A 20,973-nucleotide genomic window follows, 5' to 3' on the forward strand; every position below is an offset into this window, starting at 1 on the left:
TCAAGAGTCCTGGGATCGAGCCCCACATAAGGGCTCTCTGCTTGGCGGGGAGCCTGCTTCCCCCTCTCTCTGCCTCTCTGCCTACTTGTGATCTCACTCTCTCTGTCAAATAAATAAAATCTTTAAAGACAAAAAGAAGTCTTTGTATGAATGTTTGCTTTAGTTCACAAGAAATCTTGGTATGAATCTTTGCTTCAGTTTGTTTATTCTGTGATTTACCCAAACAGATGAATTAGTGTTAAAAGACTTTCCATTTTTACATGGTTATTGAACCAAAATTTGGTAAGATTCCATTAGAGGCCAAGTATACTTTTAATACTAAATATCAGGTGTATCACATGTTAAAAGAATACTTCTGATTCTACAAAACAGTTTCTGAAAAAGACTTAATGCCTTGCTATTTTCATTATATGTTCTGCTGAAGTGAGCAATGCCTTGCTCTTGTACCAAGAAAAATTGGGTAATCAATACAATAATAAAAAGCCATGATAAAAGAGAAACACTGCATATGAGAAAACAATTAATATACTTTCCACAAAAGCAAGATCACAATGGGTACCTCATGTAATTTCTGCATAATATTTTTTTAAGTAAGCTCCACAACCACACTATAGAGCCAACACAGGGCTTGAATTCACAACCCTGAGATCAAGGATTGGATGCTTAACTGACAGAGCCACCCAAGGACCCCAATTTTTGAATAGTATTTTTTAAACTAAATATTGGAATTAGTCAATTCTATCATCTTTCTAATCTATCTTTCCCTAATAACTACAACTTCATCTTCCTGTTCAGTAATATATTTTGTATGTTTTCAGACTTTGTTTTTCCATGAGATATGCATACCAGAAATTGTGCAATTAAGGAAATGAAGTTCCACATTTTCTAAGCATGGCCCAATATTTTTCAGAAGAAAATACGTACAGTAATTCTATGACTTCCATCTCTCCATGCCATGTGAGGATTCTGACAAGGCTGTGTAAGAACTACAGATACCTAAGTTGGCATGGGGATACTTGAACCACAGTTTACTTTCATCTGCCTGCAGAAAGTGTATCTCCACATATGGAGAACAAAGACAAGGTTTAACCTTTTAAGACAATATTGTTTTATGTAGGTGCTCCTTTGACTATGTTGATAGTGGGGTGAATGCCCAGCTCAGTTCCAAGAGCTTGTGACTCCTAATTTTGGGATCATGAGTTCAAGCCCCATATTTGGTGTAGAGCTTACTTAAATTAATAAAACTTTTTTTTTTAAGTTGAATACATTGATAGTGAAGTATAACTTAATAATTCAAACATTTTCCTTTCTACTCCCTCCCTTCCTCTTCCAATCTTGACTCATAATCATGACAGAAGAAATAGTTTACAGGAGCTGTACTTTTATTTACCTTTTAATACGAGCACAGGAAAAAATATATATAATAATTGAGTAATTTAAGTCTCATTTGACAAACATAAATCTACTTGATTATTTGTGCTCTACCTTAAACTTTCATACTAATATCTTAAACCAAATATGTAGATTTAAGATAAAATAACATAGGGAGAGGAGTCAAGATGGTGGAGAAGTAGCAGGCTGACACTACTTCAGCTAGCAGGAGATCAGCTACATAGCTTATCTAAAAATTGCAAACACCTGCAAATCCATCAGCAGATTGAAGAGAAGAAGAACAGCAATTCTAGAAACAGAAAAACAACCACTTTCTGAAAGGTAGGACTGGTAGAGAAGTGAATCCAAAGAGACGGAAATATAGACCCCGGGGGGAGAGGCCAGCTCCTGGCAAGCGGCGGAGCAACGGAGCACAAAATCAGGACTTTTAAAAGTCTGTTCCGCTGAGGGACATCGCTCCAGAGGCTAAACTGGGGCGAAGCCCACGCGGGGTCAGCATGGCCTCAGGTCCCGCAGGGTCACAGAAGGATCGGGGGTGTCTGAGTGTCCCAGAGCTTGCGGATATTGGAACAGGAAAACCGGCTACAGAGACAGAGCCGACAGTAAGCTCACAGCTCCGGCTTACCTTGAACCGGTCGCAGGCTCGGTGAGCTCGGAGGGCCGGTGGAGGTCAGGCAGACGGGAGTTACAGGGCGCTGTTCTCTGAGGGCGCACTGAGGAGTGGGGCCCTGGGCTCTTGGCTCCTCCAGGCCGGAGAACAGGAGGCCGCCATTTCTTTCTTTTCTTTCTTTCTTTTTGAACCTCTCTTTATCCCCTTTCTCCCCCCTCACAATTTGGGATCTCTTCTGATTTGGTTAAAGCATATTTCCCTGGGGTTGTTGCCACCCCTTTAGTATTTTACTTGCTCCTTCATATACTCTTATATGAACAAAATGACAAGGCTGAAAAATTCACCACAAAAAAAAAAAAAAAAAAAGAACAAGAGGCAGTACCGAAGGCTAGGGACCTAATCAATCAGACATTGGTAATATGTCAGATCTAGAGTTCAGAATGACAATTCTCAAGGTTCTAGCCGGGCTCGAAAAAGGCATGGAAGATATTAGAGAAACCCTCTCGGGAGATATAAAAGACCTTTCTAGAGAAATAAAAGAACTAAAATCAAACAAAGTTGAAATCAAAAAAGCTATTAATGAGGTACAATCAAAAATGGAGGCTCTCACCGCTAGGATAAATGAGGCAGAAGAAAGAATTAGTGATATAGAAGAACAAATGACAGAGAATAAAGAAGCTGAGCAAAGAGGGACAAACAGCTACTGGACCACAAAGGGAGAATTCGAGAGATAAGTGACACCATAAGACGAAACAACATTAGAATAATTGGGATTCCATATGGCGCCTGGGTGGCTCAGTGGGTTAAAGCCTCTGCCTTCAGCTCAGGTCATGATCCCAGGGTCCTGGGATTGAGCCCCGCATCAGGCTCTCTGCTCAACAGGGAGCCTGCTTCTCCCTCTCTCTCTGCCTGCTTCTCTGCCTACTTGTGATCTCTGTCTATCAAATTAATAAATAAAATCTTTTAAAAAAAAAGAATAATTGGGATTCCAAAAGAAGAAGAAAGAGAGAGGGGAGCAGAAGGTATAATGGAGAGAATTATTGGGGAGAATTTCCCCAAAATGGCAAAGGGAACGAGCATCAAAATTCAGGAGGTTCAGAGAATGCCCCTCAAAATCAATATGAATAGGCCCACATCCCGTCACCTAATAGTAAAATTTACAAGCCTCAGTGACAAAGAGAAAATCCTGAAAGCAGCCCGGGAAAAGAAGTCTGTAACATACAATGGTAAAAATATTAGATTGGCAGCTGACTTATGCACAGAGACCTGGCAGGCCAGAAAGAGCTGGCATGATATTTTCAGAGCACTAAACGAGAAAAACATGCAGCCAAGAATACTATATCAGCTAGGCTATCATTGAAAATAGAAGGAGAGATTAAAAGCTTCCCGGACAGGGGCGCCTGGGTGGCTCAGTGGGTTAGGCCGCTGCCTTCGGCTCAGGTCATGATCTCAGGGTCCTGGGACCGAGTCCCGCATCGGGCTTTCTGCTCAGCGGGGAGCCTTATTCCCTCTCTCTCTCTGACTGCCTTTCCGTCTACTTGTGATTTCTCTCTGTCAAATAAATAAATAAAATCTTTAAAAAAAATAAATAAAAAAAAATTAAAGCTTCCAGGACAAACAAAAACTGAAAGAATTTGCAACACCAAACCAGCTCTACAGGAAATATTGAAAGGGGTCCTCTAAGCAAAGAGAGAGCTTTCAAGTGGTAGATCAGTAAAGAACAGAGACAATATACAGTAACAGTCACCTTACAGGCAATACAATGGCATTAAATTCATATCTCTCAATAGTTACCCTGAATGTTAATGGGCTAAATGCCCCAATCAAAAGACACAGGGTATCAGAATGGATTAAAAAAAACAAAACCCATCTATATGTTGCCTCCAAGAAACTCATTTTAAGCCCGAAGACACCTCCAGATTTAAAGTGAGGGGGTGGAAAAGAATTTACCATGCTAATGGACATCAGAAGAAAGCAGGAGTGGCAATCCTTATATCAGATCAATTAGATTTTAAGCCAAAGACTATAATAAGAGATGAGGAAGGACACTATATCATTCTCAAAGGGTCTGTCCAACAAGAAGATCTAACAATTTTAAATATCTATGCCCACAACGTGGGAGCAGCCAACTATATAAACCAATTAATAACAAAATCAAAGAAACACATCAACAATAATACAATAATACTAGGGGACTTTAACACTCCCCTCACTGAAATGGACAAATCATCCAAGCAAAAGATCACCAAGGAAATAAAGGCCTTAAACGACACACTGGACCAGATGGACATCACAGATGTGATGTTCAGAACATTTCATCCCAAAGCAACAGAATACACATTCTTCTCTAGTGCACATGGAACATTCTCCAGAATAGATCACATCCTCGGTCCTAAATCAGGACTCAACCGGTATCAAAAGATTGGGATCATTCCCTGCATATTTTCAGACCACAATGCTCTAAAGCTAGAATTCAACTACAAAAGGAAGTTTGAAAATAACCCAAATACATGGAGACTAAACAGCATCCTTCTAAAGAATGAATGGGTCAACCGGGAAATTAAAGAAGAATTGAAAAAAATCATGGAAACAAATGATAATGAAAATACAACGGTTCAAAATCTGTGGGACACAACAAAGGCAGTCCTGAGAGGAAAATATATAGCGGTACAAGCCTTTCTCAAGAAACAAGAAAGGACTCAGGTACACAACCTAACCCCACACCTAAAGGAGCTGGAGAAAATACAAGAAAGAAACCCTAAGCCCAGCAGGAGAAGAGAAATTGTAAAGATCAGAGCAGAAATCAATGAAATAGAAACCAAAAAAACAATAGAGCAAATCAACGAAACTAGGAGCTGGTTCTTTGAAAGAATTAATAAAATTGATAAGCCCCTGGCCAGCCTTATAAAAAGAAAAGAGAAAGGACCCAAATAAATAAAATCATGAATGAAAGAGGAGAGATCACAACTAACACCAAGGAAATACAAACTGTTATAAGAACATACTATGAGCAACTCTATGCCAACAAATTTGACAATCTGGAAGAAATGGATGCATTCCTAGAAACATATAAACTACCACAACGGAACCAGGAAGAAATAGAAAGCCTAAACAGACCCATAACCAGTAAGGAGATTGAAACAGTCATTAAAAATCTCCAAACAAACAAAAGCCCAGGGCCAGATGGCTCCCGGGAGAATTCTACCAAACATTTAAAGAAGTACTAATTCCTATTCTCCTGAAACTGTTCCAAAAAATAGAAATGGAAGGAAAACTTCCAAACTCATTTTATGAGGCCAGCATCACCTTGATCCCAAAACCAGACAAGGATCCCATCAAAAAAGAGAGCTATAGACCAATATCCTTGATGAACACAGATGCGAAAATACTCAACAAAATACTAGCCAATAGGATTCAACACTACATTAAAAGGATTATTCACCACGACCAAGTGGGATTTATTCCAGGGCTGCAAGGTTGGTTCAACATCCGCAAGTCAGTCAATGTGATACAACACATCAATAAAAGAAAGAACAAGAACCATATGATACTCTCAATAGATGCTGAAAAAGCATTTGACAAAGTACAGCATCCCTTCCTGATCAAAACTCTTCAAAGTGTAGGGATAGAGGGGCACATACCTCAATATCATCAAAGCCATCTATGAGAAGCCCACCGCAAATATCATTCTCAATGGAGAAAAACTGAAAGCTTTTCCGCTAAGGTCAGGAACATGGCAGGGATGTCCATTATCACCACTGCTATTCAACATAGTACTTGAGGTCTTGGCCTCAGCAATCAGACAACAAAAGGAAATTAAAGGCATCCAAATCGGCAAAGAAGAAGTCAAATTATCACTCTTTGCAGATGATATGATACTATATGTGGAAAACCCAAGACTCCACTCAAAACTGCTAGAACTTGTACAGGAATTCAGTAAAGTGTCAGGATATAAAACCAATGCACAGAAATCAGTTGCATTTCTCTACACCAAGAACAAGACAGAAGAAAGAGAAATTAAGGAGTCAATCCCATTTACAATTACACCCAAAACCATAAGATACCTAGGAATAAACCTAACCAAAGGGGCTAAGAATCTGTACTCAGAAAACTATAAAGTACTCATGAAAGAAATTGAGGAAGACACAAAGAAATGGAAAAATGTTCCATGCTCCTGGATTGGAAGAACAAATATTGTGAAAATGTCTATGCTACCTAAAGCAATCTACACATTTAATGCAATTCCTATCCAAGTACCATCCATCTTTTTCAAAGAAATGGAACAAATAATTCTAAAATTTATATGGAACCAGAAAAGACCTCGAATAGCCAAAATGATATTGAAAAAGAAAGCCAAAGTTGGTGGCATCACATTTCCGGACTTCAAGCTCTATTTCAAAGCTGTCATCATCAAGACAGCATGGTACTGGCACAAAAACAGACACATAGATCAATGGAACAGAATAGAGAGCCCAGAAATAGACCCTCACCTCTATGGTCAACTAATCTTCGACAAAGCAGGAAAGAATGTCCAATGGAAAAAAGACAGCCTCTTCAATAAATGGTGCTGGGAAAATTGGACAGCCACATGCAGAAAAATGAAATTGGGCCATTTCCTTACACCACACACAAAAATAGACTCAAAATGGATGAAGGACCTCAATGTGAGAAAGGAATCCATCAAAATCCTTGAGGAGAACACAGGCAGCAACCTCTTCGACCTCAACCGCAGCAACATCTTCCTGGGAACATCGCCAAAGGCAAGGGAAGCAAGGGCAAAAATGAACTATTGGGATTTCATCAAGATCAAAAGCTTTTGCACAGCAAAGGAAACAGTTAACAAAATCAAAAGACAACTGACAGAATGGGAGAAGATATTTGTAAACGACATATCAGATAAAGGACTAGTGTCCAAAATCTATAAAGAACTTAGCAATCTCAACACCCAAAGAACAAATAATCCAATCCAGAAGTGGGCAGAGGGGCGCCTGGGTGGCTCAGTGGGTTAAGCCGCTGCCTTCGGCTCAGGTCATGATCTCAGGGTCCTGGGATCGAGTCCCGCATCGGGCTCTCTTCTCAGCAGGGAGCCTGCTTTCTCCTCTCTCTCTCTCTACCTTCCTCTCTGCCTGCTTGTAATCTCTCTCTGTCAAATAAATAAATAAAATCTTTAAAAAAAAAAAAAAAAAAAAAAAAAGAAGTGGGCAGAGGATATGAACAGACATTTCTGCAAAGAAGACATCCAGATGGCCAACAGACACATGAAAAAGTGCTCCATATCACTCGGCATCAGGGAAATACAAATCAAAACCACAATGAGATATCACCTCACACCAGTCAGAATGGCTAAAATCAACAAGTCAGGAAATGACAGATGCTGGCGAGGATGTGGAGCAAGGGGAACCCTCTTACACTGTTGGTGGGAATGCAAGCTGGTGCAACCATTCTGGAAAGCAGCATGGAGGTTCCTCAAAATGTTGAAAATAGAACTGCCCTATGACCCAGCAATTGCACTACTGGGTATTTACCCTAAGGATACAAATGTAGTGATCCAAAGGGGCACATGCACCCGAATGTTTATAGCAGCAATGTCTACAATAGCCAAACTATGGAAAGAACCTAGATGTCCATCAACAGATGAATGGATCAAGAAGATGTGGTATATTTACAGAATGGAATACTATGCAGCCATCAAAAGAAATGAAATCTTGCCATTTGCAACAACATGGATGGATTTAGAGCGTATCATGCTTAGCGAAATAAGTCAAGCAGAGAAAGACAACTATCATATGATCTCCCTGATATGAGGAAGTGGTGATGCAACATGGGGGCTTAAGTGGGTAGGAGAAGAATCAATGAAACAAGATGGGATTGGGAGGGAGACAAACCATAAGTGACTCTTAATCTCACAAAACAAACTGAGGGTTGCTGGGGGGAGGGGGGTTGGGAGAAAGGGTGTGGGGTTATGGACATTGGGAAGGGTATGTGCTTTGGTGAGTGCTGTGAAGTGTGTAAACCTGGCAATTCACAGACCTGTACCCCTGGGGATAAAAATATATGTTTACTAAAAAAAAATTTACCATGATTAAAAAAAAAGATAAAATAACATAGTGGCTTATATGAAAACATTAGTAAAATGCAGATAAACATATTCCTTTAAGAATCTTAGCCAAAGAAATATAATAGTGTTAAGTCTTTAAAACAGTTATCTTTAGGATACTGACATAATTTAAAATATTCTGGGAACTTTTAAAACATTGCCTTCAATAATTTTATGTGGCATGCTTTTTAACATGTCCATTTTATAACTATTCTTTATTTTTTTTCCTTAATCAAAAAAAGCATTACCTAATTAGAACATCAACTTTACTGGACAGACATGGCTTCAAATGAACTTTGACTATCAAAAATAACCTTAATGAAAAAAAGGGTTGCCAATCTTGAGGATATTTAGAAGACTGCGCTATGAATTCTATGCAACCTGAAAAATATAATCTTACATGTATATAGTTTATAGTGTTTTTGAATACATTTTCTTATCTGGGCCTAATGACAATTATAGGAGATGGGAATTCCAATGTTGCAGATTAAAATATTGAGGGTTAGTGGAGTTATATATCTGTCTAATAATATAGAGCATTGAACTTCAAGTTTAGACAGAAGGCCCAACTCTTCTCACTCCTAATTTAGTTCTCTAAGTACACCATATTGCTTTACAATTCTATGTATCCTGGGAAGCTTATGATTTTTCTGGTAACTTTATATGAAATTTATTTAATATAAGTTGTAATAAGATAATTCTATAGCTGCTCTATGAGATAATTTTGATAAGAATATACACTTCAGGGACGCCTGGGTGGCTCAGTTGGTTAAGCAGCTGCCTTCGGCTCAGGTCAGGATCCCGGGGTCCTGGGATCGAGTCCCACATCGGGCTCCTTGCTCGGCAGAGAGCCTGCTTCTCCCTCTGCCTCTGCCTGCCTCTCTGTCTGCCTGTGCTCGCTCGCTCTCTCTCCCTCTGTCTCTGACAAATAAATAAAATCTTAAAAAAAAAAAGAATATACACTTCAATGAAAATTAACGTTTGCTACTGAAAACATCTTTTGTCTTTGAATTCACACATTCAGATTAATACCTGAGCAGATATAAAGCTTCAAATCTTTATTTCTAAATTTCCAGACATTTGGTACTATAAGAGTCATTGTATTAGAAAAACCAATTTTTGATACTAATATAAAATCTAGACACATTCAAAGGAAAATAAATAACAATTCACCCTTTCTCTTAATGGTCATAATCTCCCATGAAACAAACCAAAAAATAAGGATTGCTTTTGTAGAATACAAAAGCCACACAAAAATGGAAAAAGGCTTAGTAATTATGTCTTCTCACATGAATTTTGCTAAAAGTTATTTGCTTAGGAAAAGAAAATACTGTCAGATTCTCATTATCAATTGATTCCATTTTCTTCTATCGCATTCCAAATCCCATGAACATTGGGTGGACTTATAATTGTATGACATAGGAAAAAGTTTACCTCCTGTAACTAAAAAGATGTGCTGTTTCAGCCAAGCTTAGAAATAATATATTGTTTTAAAAATAAGGTTTCTATCTTAGAAGACATATGGTGAATCTTCATGAAATCAGGGAGAGAGGAGGAGTTGTCATGAAATGTGCTCCATTAGAATTGCCAGGGGGACAGACTGTACTTTCCTACTAACAAATGTCCCTTTTTTAATGGCTGTCCCTATATTTTCTTATTACATGCACAAGTCCTTTACTTTTCCCCTATGAATATGTGAAATGCTTTCTAGTTCAAATTCCTAGAATTTTTGTTTCTATTTACTTATTAAAACTCAAAGGATATACTATATATCTATTACATATAAAAATGGAATTAAAAAAAAAGCAAACAAACATGCTAGAAAGGAGACAACAATTCCATCCTTCAGGGTGTAGAGGGGTTGATTTGGAAAAGGTTCTAAAGAAGAAGCTACATTTCAATAAGGTCTTGTTGGGTGAGAAGGGTACTAGACAAGAGATAAGAGAAGCAAAACTGTTTTTTGATGTGGCTAAAACAAAGTGTTCTAGGAAATGTCCAGAAATAGAAAGGCAAAACTAGATTGGGGTCAGGCTGTAAATTATTTCAAACACCATGCAAGGAATTTCAGTCTTTATGCTCAAGTCAGTCACAGCAGAGACTTCTGGTTTTATTTAAAATATTTTTTAAATGTTTGCTAAAGTAATGCATGCACAAGATTTAATAATCAAGTAGTATAGAAGGCTTTAGATGAGAAAACCATAGTCCTTTGCCCCCTCTTATGTACTCCTATTTTAAGTCATTTATGCTCATTGTCAGTATTAATAGACTTGCTAATTTAGGACATTATCCATGGACTTTCTACCACAGCAGAACAGGATTTAACTAATTTATTGCATACCTCCACTGTTTGTTCATTCTCCCCAATGATTATTATCAGCTCTTTTCCATCAACTCTAAAAAGTATCTCATCACTCTTTCCCATGTAATACGAATATACAAACACTTCCACTTTGCTCCTTTAGTTTTCTTCCTTCCTTGAAATCTACTTTATCCAAGATTAGTAACAGCCACTTCTGCATTTTTTCTTTGTTTGTTTGTTTTTAAAGATTTCACTTATTTATTTGACAGACAGAGATCACAAGTAGGCATAGAGGCAAGCAGAGAGAGAGAGAGGAGGAAGCAGGCTCCCCACTGAGCAGAGAGCCCGACGTGGGGCTCGATCCCGGGATCCTGAGATCATGACCTGAGCCAAAGGCAGAGGCTTAACCCACTGAGCCACCCAGGTGCCCCTCTGCATTTTTTTTTAATTACTATTTGCTGAATACATCTTTCTACATGCTTTTACTTTTCAACTTATCTGTGTCACCATGTTTGGAGTTTCTGGTAGAGAGCATATGGTTGGGTTATGTTTTTTAATTCACTCTGCAAATCTTTTAATTAGTGTGCTTGGCCATTTATATTTAAGGTAATTATTGAAACTTATGCCTGCCATTTTAATTTTGTTTTCTGTTTGCTCTGTTTTTCATGTTTTCTTTTTCCTGTTTTCCTGTGTTACTTGAATATAGTTTAGAAACTCATTTTATCAATAGTGTTTTGGGTTGTATATTTTGTATAGCTTTTTAGTGGTTGCTCTAGGTACTATATTACAGACTACCGGTTTCATCATTTTACCATTTAAACTAAAGTTTTGAAACCTTACCTCTCTTTGTATGACTTTACCCTCCCCTATTTATACTATAACAATCTTATATATAACCTCTACCTACGTTGAGAACTATATCAGACAATGTTACAATTTTGCTTCAACCATCAGTCATAATTTAGAAAACTCAAAAGAAGTAGTCAAGTTTATATTGTATTTACCCATATTTTTGCTTATAATGTTCTTTCTTCCTTCTCTATGTTCCTTCTTTAATCATTTCCTTCCTGATTAGAGGACTTCCTTTAGCCATGCTTTTAGGATAGATCTGCTGGCAAAAGTTCTTAGCTTTCTTTCATATGAAGATATGTTCATTTATCCTTCATTCCTGTAGGATATTTTTTGCTGAATATAGAATTCTGAATTCTGGGTTTACAGCCCTTTCAACATTTGAAAAATGTTGTAACACTTCTTTCTGGACTCTACAGCTCCTCTATTTTTTTGTGCTTTTTTAAAATAATTTTTTGAGGGGCACCTGGGGGCTCAGTGGGTTAAGCCTCTTCCTTCAGCTCGGGTCATAGTCCCAGGGTCCTGGGGGGCTCAGTGGGTTAAGCCTCTGCCTTCAGCTCGGGTCATGGTCCCAGGGTCCTGGGATCAAGCCGCGCATTGGGCTCTCTAATCAACCTGGAGCCTGCTTCCCCCTCCCCCTCTACCTGCCTTTCTGCATACTTGTGATCTCTCTCTCTCTCTCTCTGTTAAATAAATAAATGAAATCTTTAAAAATATTTTTTGTGATAAAATAGACAAAACAAAACCTAGCACTTTAACCCTTTTAAATGTTAAATTCAGTAGTAGTGGCATTAAGTTCATTCACAATGTTGTACAACTATCACCACTAACCATTTCTCACAAACTTATCCATTAAAAAATCAACCACCATACTTCCCTCCCCCAGTACCTAGTAACCACTATTCTGCTCTGTCCCTATGAATTTGCCTATTCTAGGTACCTCGTATAGGTGGAATCATAATAGCAGTCCTTTTGTATCTGGCTTGTTTCACTTAGCACATTGTTTTCAGGGTTCATCTAAGTTATACCATGTGTCAGAACTCCAAACCTTTTTAAGGCTGAATAACATTCCATTGTATATACATTTTGTTTGTATATCCATCTGTTGTTGAACATTTGGGTTGTTTCTACCTTTTGACTATTGTAAATAACTTTGCTGTGAACATTGGTATACAAGTATCTGATTGATTGAGTCTCTGATTTCATTTGTTTGGGTATATATAAGAACTGCCAAATCATACGATAATTCTATTTTTAATATTTTGAGGAACTACCAGACCATTTTCCACAGTGGCTGCACCATTTCATATTCCCATCAGCAATGCACAAGGATTTTAATTTTTCCACATCCTCATCAATTCTTTTTCTTCATAGCTGCCTACCTACTGAGTGTAAAGTGGTATCTAATTGTGGTTTTCATGTGCACTCCCTTAATGATTAGCTATGGTGAGCATTTTCTCATTTCTTTTTGGCCATTTGTAAATCTTTTTGGGAGAAATGTCTATTCAAGTCTTTTGCCCATTTACTTAGATAGATTTTTTTTAACTTGTAGAAATTCTTTTTTATATTCTGTATATTGATTCCTTTTTTTAAGATTTTAAGTAATCTCCACACCCAATGTGGGGCTCCAACTCACAACCCTAAGATAAAGAGCCACATGCTCTACCAGGTGAGCCAGCCAGGCACCCCTAGATATTAATTCCTGATCAGATACATGATTTGTAAACATTTTCTCCCATTCTGTAGGTTGTCTTCTTTTTTTATAATGTTCTTTAAAGGATAAAAGTTTAAAATTTATCTATTTTTTTCTTTCATTACCTATGCTTTTGTTGTCCTACATAAGAAATCATTGCAAATTCATTGTCATGGAGAGCATCTTCAGTGTTTTCTTCTAGGAGTTTAATAGTTTTAGCTCTTACATTGATGTCTCTGATCCATTTTGTGTTAGTTTCTCATACAGTGTAAGGTAAGGATCTATATTCATTTACTTGCACGTGACTTTCCGGGGTTTTTGTTATTGTTGCTGCTGTTGTTTGTTAATGTTTCTGTAGGGGGGAAAAAACTTGGGAGTTTCCAGGTAGCCATTTTACTTCTCAACTCTGCTTTCTGATAAGAAACCAACTATCAAATTATTTCTCTTCTATAGGTAAGATGTTGCTTCCATCTGGCTGATTTTTTTTTCTTTGACTTCAGTTTTCAAGACTCTGACCATCGCATGTCTTAGTGTGGATTTGTTTGGTTATCCTGTTTGGAATTCATTCAGCCTCTTGAATGTATATGTTTATGCCTTTTGCTATATTGGAAAGTTTTTAGCCATTATTTGGGTCTTTATTCAATTCTGCCCTCTATCCCCTCTCCTATAGGACTCCAATGACATGAATGTGTTATCTATTATTTTTGTACCTCAGGTCCCTGAGACTGTTTTTTTTTTAATTTATTTCCTCTGTGTTGTTCAGATTTAGTATTTTCTATTATTCTTTTTTTAAATTTTAATTTATTTTTAAAATATATTTTCAGTATTCCAGACTTCATTGTTTATGTACCACACCCAGTGCTCCATGCAATACGTACCCCTATAATACCCACCACTAGGCTCACCCAAACTGCCACTTCCCTCCCCTCCAAAAACCTCAGATTGTTTCTCAGAGTCCATAGTCTCTTATAGTTTGTCTCTCCCCCAATTTCCCCCAACACCGTTCTCCTCTCCATCTCCCCATGTCCTCCGTGTTATTCCTTATGCTCCATAAATAAGTGAAAGCATATGATAATTGACCCTCTCTGCTTGACTTATTTCACTCAGCATAATCTCTTCCAGTTCCATCCATGTTGATACAAAAGTTGGCTATTCATCCTTTCTGATGGAGGCATAGTACTCCATAGTATAGTATTTTCTATTATTCTATCTTACAGTTCCCTGATTCTTTCCTCAGTTCCCTCCATTCTACTTCACTTCTACATTTTTTGTTATATTTTTTAGTTTCAAAATTTCATTTTTTTCTTCTTTATGTCTTCTATTTCTTTGCTGACATTTTTCTCCTATTTTTTCGTATGTTTCAAGTATGTTTTCATTATTCATTGAAGCATTTTTAGGATAGTTGCTTTAAAACCTTCATCAGAGAATTCTAACTTTTCTGTCATTTTGATGTTGGCATCTACTATCTTTTTACATTCAGTTTGTTACCTTCCTGGTTCTTGGTATGACAAGTGAATTTAATTTGAAATCTGAACATTTTGTGTATTATGTTATGAGTCTCTGGATTTTATGTAAATCTTCTCTTTTAGTTGTGACACTATTCCCTCAGAGGAAGCTGGGGTGTTGGCTTCTTTCTGTCTGGGTTCCCTACTCAGTCTTGATTGACACCTTAGAGTGGGGCTTCTCATTACTGCTGGGTAATGGTTGGAGTTCTAACTTTCCTGCAGGCTTCTAATACGTATGAGACTGGGAAGGCTAGGAGTTACTTCAATACTTAAGCGCACTATTTGGTCACTGCTGACATAATGAAGTGGGAGGTATTCTCATTCTTACTGCATAGTGATCAAACTATTAACTCTCCACAAGGACTTCTCTGACTTCTCTGTAACTGCTGGATACAGGTAGCAATCCAGGCTCCACTGACAATGGAAAAAGAGGGGTGTTCATTACTGCCTGACAAGGATGAGTGCCTCAGTTCCCACTTGTCCTTCTCTGACACCACTGCTGGAGGAATACTGGAATGCCCTGCTATAGCCTAGCAAAGTAGAAGTCTTAGCTCCTTACTTTACCTTTGCTGGCATAGGAGTGGGTGGAATTACAGTTTTTTTATGTTTATTTGGCTAGAGCAGAGTGGTTATTATCTCAGTGTTTTCTACCTTGTGAGGCTACCTCTTTCCTGATCACTTACCTAGAGAGCAGGCTCTTCTTGGGACCTTTTTGTCCGTGCCTCTCATGTTTGCAGGGTGCCAGTTTCTTCAGCTCTGTGATATATGAGCCAAAAATTTAAAAAAAAAAAAAAGAGAGAATTCACCAGCATGTCATTCCTTGGGTCTGAGTTCTTGTGCTGGTTTGCTTTCTTCTCTTTCTTTCAAAGCCTTGTTCTGTTGGTTTTATATATAATGTCCAGGGTTCTTAGTTGTATTTAGTGGGAGGAATAAGGAAAGGTACCATTATTTGACCTTTCTGGAAAAAGAAGCCCCTCTCCTTAATTTATAAATATAAATCAGGTCATGTTTCTGACCTCCTTACAAGTCTTAATGGCTTTTCACTGCACTCCAAGCTACTTACCACATAGACTTATAAGATCCTTTGTTCTCCAATTCCATCCTATTTCACCAGCCTCTTTACAGCCTTTGCCCAGTCACTAAGTTTCAGTCATACTGATTTCCTTTCTGTTCTTCAATCACCTCAAACTCTTTATTGCCAAAGGGACTTCACACATGATTTTACTTCTCCCTTGAAAGAGTTATTTCTGATTTTTGGATTCTTGTGTTCTTTTTCCCGAAAGATTTAATTTATTTATTTATTTAAGAGAGGGATAGAGCTTGAGTGGGCAGAGTGAGGAGAGACTCTCCAGCAGACTGAGCTCAGTGCAGAGCCCCATGCAGGGCTCAATCTCATGAACCTGAGATCTTGACCTGAACCAAAATCAAGAGTCAGACACTCAACTGACTAAGCCATCCAGGTGCCCAAGCTTGTATTCTTCTAAAGGTTGTGCCTAAAAATCAACTAGTCAGAGAAGTCTTCTCTGATAACCTTAAGGAACTTCCTCTCTCCCTCACCCCAACAATTCTCTATCACTACACCTGTACATTTCATATCAGTACTTTTCATGATTTGCATTTACACATTTATGTATATATATATATATATATATATATATATATATTGCTTCTTTATTAGTATATTGTACATTTCCCACTATGCTGTAACTCTATAGGGTGAGGAGACATATCCATTATATTCACTAATTTACCCATGGTGCTTAGCCCATTATACAATGTACAACAGTGTATTACATTGCCATCTTATAATCTAGAAAGATGCTTCTTTATTTATTCATTTGGTATGCATTCGTATTTCCATATGGTGGAATATACCCAAAATACTTTTGCATGTCTCTGTCACTTAGCAAGCTAAATTATATTTTAAAAAAATCTATTGGTATGCTTTGGTTTATAGGATTTAAAGACAGCAACCATGTTTTACTCATTTTCATAATACTGCTTAGCATAGGGCATATACAGAGTAGATGCTCTTTTTGAAAAATCAATAAATGATAGAGCTACAAAGTATTTGAAACAGTGCTGAAGAAAAACTAAAGAAATCAAAATATTTTCATTCCCTAGATTACCTAGATCAACAAATTTACCAAATTTCCTTTCAAAATCAAGAAAATGTCAAAAATAATGACAAACTTACATGTTTTCTTTCTGGATACAGTTCTTGGTCACTGAAAATAAGTGATTTGTTCTCCTCGGTATAAGCATCCTTAATATGTCAATTTTCCTAGAAGTAAACCAAACCCATTTCAGAAAAATCTCCATAGAGAGAAAGCAATCTTCCTTTCCCACTCCCCATCTTTAATCATCTGTAGTCTGTCAGTTATTAACCAAGGATTAAATAATTTGTCTTCTATTTTAAACACGTATTACATTAAAAAAGATATAGTCTATTGGGATGTACCAGTTAACCTACAAAGAGGACCTCTGAACTTATCCAACACTAATTTTGTTGGTTAATATTTGCCACTAGCAAGTAAGACCACTAAGTGTTCAGAGAAAAATGAACCTAATATATGAAGGAATTCTAAAATCTAGGTGTTTTGTAAAAAATAATGTCAAAGCTCAGAAGAAAGGACTTATATCAGGGATTTGTTTTTATCCTGCAACATTAATACAGAGTTTTTATTAATTATGGGGTTAACTTGCAGAGCCCCAATAATTAGGAAAAAATGTAATCTCTTCCAATTTGAAATTGAGGTGGTAGTGCCGCTGCCACTCCTGCTGCTGCTGCTGATTTACTAGGCCAGAGCTGGACTGGCCTAGTTTATCCAGGCAGAGGTTCAGCAGAGCTCACTCTTTGGGGAGTATTTATGGACTTCCTAGATCAGATTTGTGCCAAGTGGTCAAATAGTACCTAAACAGCAGCATGGTGGCAGCTGCTAGGATGGCTTAACACACTTCCATAGATTTAGCTGGTAAGGTGAAAACAACCCCAAATGGATTTAGATAATTTATTATTTACACAGACAGCAATGCAAGATCAGCAGGGTCTCAACTCCACATGCCCCTAGTTCCAGGATGATACCAAACGTGAGGGGCCAAATGATAGATGACACAAGTGGTGGGTTGCTCCATCATCAGGGAGCAAACTCCAAATGACAGCTGAACAATTGTTTAGTTTGAAGCTGATGCTTCACTGGAACTCAGATAGCAAATGAGAAATGGACTTGGGATAGTTCTTTACAAGACTGTGTTGCCATGTCCCAGGGAAGATCACAGGGCATTCTGACAAGACATGTGTCATATTAAGGTTGAGCCTTGTCTACACGGCCTGTGTAGAGAGGTGCAAAATCACCAGAATGCCATGGCAAAACTATTCTACCATCTTATGAGAGAAGGATTTCAAAGCTAGCCTAGTTTAAAAGGTGCTATCATTTTATAAGTGGCAAAAATATAATCACATAAGGTAGGATCATTGTTAGTGTCCAGGATATCATTAGAAAAGAGTAATGCAAGTGATGGTGGTAAATTGGAAAATCATTACCATTCATTGTGGAGCCATCTGAGTAAGATACACACATAGGTGGGCTATTAGGAAATACAGAAGAAAAATTGACTCATGAAGAGTTAATGCCCTATAATATCACGCCCCCCACTTCTGACATCTAGTTCTTCCACAGAACTTAATAAGGCCATGAAGGATATCCAAACTCACAAAACCACCAGATTCTTCTCAGTTCTTACTAGAACAACATCATTTTTGCACTTCCCACAGTTTTCCATGCCTTTCTACTTAAAATTTTTCTCACTGGGCTACCATATCACTGCATTCTCTTGGTTCTTTTCATAATTCACTGATTTTTCTTTTTCTTCTGTGGGCCTCCTCCATGGGCATCTCATACTATCCCTAATCTCATTCATGTTCTCTTTTTAGTAGTGACTCTCAAAATCTTTATCGACAGTTCAAAATGAGTTTCACATTAGTATATGTGAATGCAGAAACTGCCTACTGGAAATCCCTTTTTGGCTGTCCACAGACCTCTCATGTTTAGAACGTCCAATAAAAAACCAATATTCCAGATTACTTCTGCCTCCCAAAACTGCTGCTTCTATTTTATTTTAGATGGGGAAGAAATAATTATTCAGTCTCCCAAGCTAGGATCTTGAGAGTCATTTTTGATACTGCTTTTTCCCTAACCTCTTATTTCTAATCAATTAACAAACTCTGAATATTTATTAAATCCACCTCTTTCTCTCCATCCCCACCTCTATTAATCTATTTCTGTCCCAAGACATCTATTCCACATCCTCCAAATTTAACCTCCCCCATACTGTCCCTCTCAAATCTATGCTTTCAATGGCTACCAGTCAATATAAAACATAAATATATAAATATGGGGAGTCCATTCCTGAAAATTCTTAAATGGCTCTAACTTTTTAAGTTATATTTTAGTTTAATTTTTTCCCTGATCTGGCTACTTTCTACCCCTCCCACTCTATGTACTATCACCACTTGCTTTGCTTTTCAAATTACCCTTCCATGTACATCTACATGTTGCTCTGTAACTTTTACACACTGTCTTATCTTTAAGTCTTTTCTGCATTTGTTTGGCTGCCGTACTTTAGACCTACAATAGTCATTATCTTGCCCAAATAGTCTTTACCTCAGAAGTTAGGTACTCCTCTGCACATAGTACTGGGCACATGTCTCATTGCACTTATTACATTATCTTATTAAATTAACAGTGAATGTTTCTGCTCCCTCTACCAGTCTATGAGCATCTTGGGTTATCTCTGCGTCAACGGAATCAAACTAATTTTTTTGATCAAAGGATACAACTTAGGCCAGCATATTGGTAGTATTCAAAACATTTTTGTTGAACACACAAAATAGACAATCATATCAAAAAATGGGCAGAAGATATGAACAGACACTTTTCCAATGAAGACATACAAATGGCTATCAGGCACATGTAAAAATGTTCATCATCACTAGCCCTCAGGAAGATTAAAATTAAAACCACATTGAGATATCACCTTACACCAGTTAGAATGGCCAAAATTAGCAAGACAGGAAACAAGATGTGTTGGAGGGGATGTGGAGAAAGGGGAAGCCTCTTACATTGTTGGTGGGAATGCAAGTTGGTGCAGCCTCTTTGGAGAACAGTGTGGAGATTCCTCAAGAAATTAAAAATAGAACTTCCCTATGACCCTGCCATTGCACTCCTGGGTATTTACCCCAAAGATACAGATGTAGTGAAAAGAAGGGCCATCTATACCCCAATGTTTATAGCAGCAATGGCCACGGTCGCCAAACTGTGGAAAGAACCAAGATGCCCTTCAATGGACGAATGGATAAGGAAGATGTGGTCCATATACACTATGGAGTATTATGCCTCCATCAGAAAGGACGAATACCCAACTTTTGTAGCAACATGGACAGGACTGGAAGAGATTATGCTGAGTGAAATAAGTCAACCAGAGGGAGTCAATTATCATATGGTTTCACCTATTTGTGGAGTATAACAAATAGCATGGAGGACATGGGGAGCTGGAGAGGAGAAGGGAGTTGGGGGAAATTGGAAGGGGAGGTGAACCATAAGAGACTATGGACTCTGAAAAACAATCTGAGGGGTTTGAAGTGGCGGGTGGGTGGGAGGTTGGGGTACCAGGTGGTGGGTATTATAGAGGGCATGGATTGCATGGAGCACTGGGTGTGGTGCAAAAATAATGAATACTGTTATGCTGAATATAAATTTAAAAAATCATTAAAAAAATTTTGTTGAATACTTTTATATGTTCTTAATTAATGCCTCCAAAGTGGACCAGAAAATTCCCTGATGGGCTAGGGTTTAATGTGTTTAAAAACAAAAACCAAACCAAACCAAACAAAAAAAACTAGGTTTCCTAATCTGGGTGGGATCTGGGATTTTTATTTGACTATGATTTGTATAGCAGGGAAAGCCTAGAAAGAGTCCTTAAAAAACCCTACCGGGATAACTTCAACTCAAGCCTTTTTCTTTACCAGGAGATGATTGCTGTGAATCTTGGTCTGCAAAGGACCTGGCTTGATTTAATACAGTTTACCCTAGAGGCAGAACAACAAAGAAAGAATTCTACTAATTTAATTATAGTCTCTGGGTGCTTCTCCCTGATAATCTAAAGGGAGGTTTGGCCCAGAGCAGCACGCTTATGGCCCCATTTATATTTAAAGGTCTCTTTCTACGTGATTCTCTAACTATTGTAGGCATGGATAGATTGTTATCTGGTGGTTAGTTGTATTAGAGGCTTTGGTTCTTTACTCAAAGCTGTTAGTTGAATTGCACTCCAAAGAAAAAAAAGAAAGAAAGAAAGAAAAAAAGAAAACATTGTTCCAGAAATTTTGCAGAGCCTTCTTTGGAGCACATTTCATACACTGTTCTTGAGAATACCTTGCATTTTGTTTTATCACTACCAGTCTTATCAGAATTGCCTAGCTAATTTTTCTGATCAAGGTATACAACTTGTGCCAGCATAGTACACCTACTT

Source organism: Mustela putorius, unplaced genomic scaffold, assembly GCF_011764305.1.
Source record: "Mustela putorius furo isolate JIRA1106 unplaced genomic scaffold, ASM1176430v1.1 tig00003836_pilon_pilon_pilon, whole genome shotgun sequence".
Lineage (NCBI taxonomy): Eukaryota > Metazoa > Chordata > Mammalia > Carnivora > Mustelidae > Mustela > Mustela putorius.